This window comes from Pteropus alecto, unplaced genomic scaffold (assembly GCF_000325575.1).
Source record: "Pteropus alecto unplaced genomic scaffold, ASM32557v1 scaffold45, whole genome shotgun sequence".
Taxonomy (NCBI): domain Eukaryota; kingdom Metazoa; phylum Chordata; class Mammalia; order Chiroptera; family Pteropodidae; genus Pteropus; species Pteropus alecto.
In genome coordinates, this window is record NW_006442491.1 from 16453547 (window position 1) to 16456519 (window position 2973).

The following is a 2973-nucleotide window of genomic DNA, read 5'->3' on the forward strand; positions in this document are numbered from 1 at the left end:
TCACTCACATGGGGTATCATCAGTCTTCTTAATTTTTGTCAGTTTGATAGACTGGCTTCTTATTTTTTATTTTCTCAGCTTTCTTAAGATGACAGATTCTTGTTTTAATTGCCTCCCCTTTACTCCATTGATAAGGGAGCGATTTCCGCCATAAGGTTATGGGGATGGCCAGACACAATACCTGACACTGGACAGATAAGTTTGACAGTAATTTATTATTTACATATCCTCACAGGTCAGGGGATGAGGACACTAGGGCCACACAGGTGTTGTATTGGGGACTATAGTAAACAACCAGAGGCTGTGAGGGGCAGGCTTTATAGCAGTAAGAGGGTGAGGTGCCCCCTGGTTCCTGCAGGGATGCAATTCTGCTGGCTAACAGGGAACTGAAACCTGCTACTCAGAGATAAGCAGGAGCTGCACCTGGTCCATTTGATAAGGATTGTTTGGCTAGGGCAACTTTTGTTTAGGCCATTCGAGGCCCTCCTGCTTTCACCAGATGTCAGGGTGGCACAAACTACTAAATCTAATTTCAACTGTTCCTGGTTAATTACAAAGGTTCTTTTACTGATTTTTTGAATGATTTTTAGCCATCTACTATGACGATTGTTTTTTCTCATTTAACAATCTCATGGGTTATTAATTTCATATACAATGATATTTTATTTCCTTGAGTTGTGTTTAGGAATTTTTTCCCTCTGAATTATGCTGTCTTTTTTTGGGAATTGGTGTAAGGAAAATTGTAGCTTCATAAAACGAAATAGCATACTAACTTTTCTGGGCTCTTATTGATTTATAGAGTGAGGATTATCTATTCATGGAAAGTTTGAGAGAATTCTTCCATTAAACCATCTGAGCCCAGAACCTTTTTTGGACATATTTCTCGGATAATGTTTTCGACCTCTTATTTTTAAATTTTACTTTCTGGAAAATGGTCCACTTTGTCAAGATTTTCATATACATTAGAATAGAGTCAGATGTGGTATTCTCTTATTTTCCTGTTGTTCTTAAGATGCAAAGCCACATTTTCTATGAAATAAGAACAGAGAACTAAAAAGAGAGATCGAGATCAAGACAGGTGAGGTAGAAATTGGCTAAAATGAAAGGAAAAAAGCAGAATTAAATATCTTATTGGAGAAAGCAAAGAGTACCCTTGACTTTGAAGAAAATTAAATCTGTGATGGTGGAGAAAAACTTGAGATACTCTCCCCGAATGCAGATAAAAAGAACAGAGATTTAACTGACAATGTGATAATTTTAGGGGAGAAAAAAACAAAATACTCTGTTCACAGAATGGACAGGAACATATTAGAAGAAAACTTTTCTAAGCTGAAAAGATCTTTAATTTCTGGAAAATTAATAGAAAAAGGCTTATATGGGTAAAATGTTTGACTTTTGAGGATAAAAAGTCCCAAAAAACATCAGGCAAATTGCTCACCTAAAACAGACCAGCCCAGATTTTCTACAATTTTTTTTTAAAGATATAATTGACATATTACAATTGACCCTTGAACAATGGTGAGATTAGAGGTGCCAATTACCCACACACTGGGAAATGTGTATATAACTTTGACTCCCCCAAAACTTAACTACTGATAGCCTACTATTGACCAGAAGCCTCACAAATAACAAACAGTTCATTAGCACATATTTTGTGTGTCATACATTTTTCTGGACTTCAAATGGCACCATGTATGGTTCGTATGTGTTCGTAAGTGTTGACAAATTTTAACTTTTTATAATAGATTTATATATATTTTATAGTAGTAATTGATAAAATAGATTGCTTGTATTTTATGTATTCGTGCATAAAAAAGTCATACTTGACTTTTTTCGTGATATTTCTAGGTTCATCTGCAAGTTTTTTCAAATTGTCACAAATCTCAAAAAAATTTTCCAATATGTTTATTGAAAAAAATCCACTTATAAGTGCACTTGCGCAGTTCAAACCCGTGTTGTTCAAGGGTCGACTATATTAGTTTCATGTGTACTTGCTACCATTTTAAGAGCCAAAAGAAAACGGGATAAGGACTAGAGAGTCTTGAAGGGAAAAGCTTGAGACTTAAGAATTCTACAGTTAAGCCATCACGTATGTGTCCTGTAGAATGAATTCTAACCCTGGACAAAGGCTTAAAAAAACATAACATTGAGGAATCCTCCTGGAAATCACCAGTGAAGTGAGAGAAAGGTCTAAATGAGGAATAAAAAAATTAGAGCGTAAAACTGGCAGTGAGATTGATACCGATTACACAAAATGTTGACAAAAGCCAAAAACAATGATTCAAATGATTTAGTGGCTTAAAAAAAGTGTAAACAAAAGCCGGGTCTATCATCCTGGATTAAGTGGACACATACAAGTAGGTGTGAGGGTAGCAGGCCAAGAGATGGGAAGGCACATTAAATTTCTCATTACATGAGGAATATAAAAATGAATGATTTGTTATTGACTAATAATTTGTGAAATATAAACTTTTTATTTGATATTTACAGGCAACCACCAGAAGAATTAAAAACAGGCTTTCTGCCTTGCAAAACACTATAGAAGATAAATGCAAATATAGAAAAATTCAGAAAACAGGAAATAGCAAGAAATAAAAACTATAAAATAGGATGACAGAAAACCAAACAAATCAGCTATAACAGCAGAGATACAATGGGTTAAATCTCAGCCAGAGTGAAGGCGCTGTGGTTTTTAGGGCAGGCCCTTTGTACCCCCAGGCTTTTGCTAGTACTGAACCTTAGGCTTGGCTTTCGTCAAGGCTAAGGTCCCAGTTCCAGGTAGACCTCTTCAGTACTCCTGGGCTACCAGGGGCGGAATGAGCACTCTCCACAGAACGCGGCACGCGCGTGGAAAGCTGAAGCTCCGGGAAAGGGAGGAAGTCGCCACCTCTCTCACCACCCGATGCAGCGTGCGGGACGGGGTCGGGCCTCGTGTCAGGTGCAGGGCACAAGGTGAAAGCACTCAAACCCTGC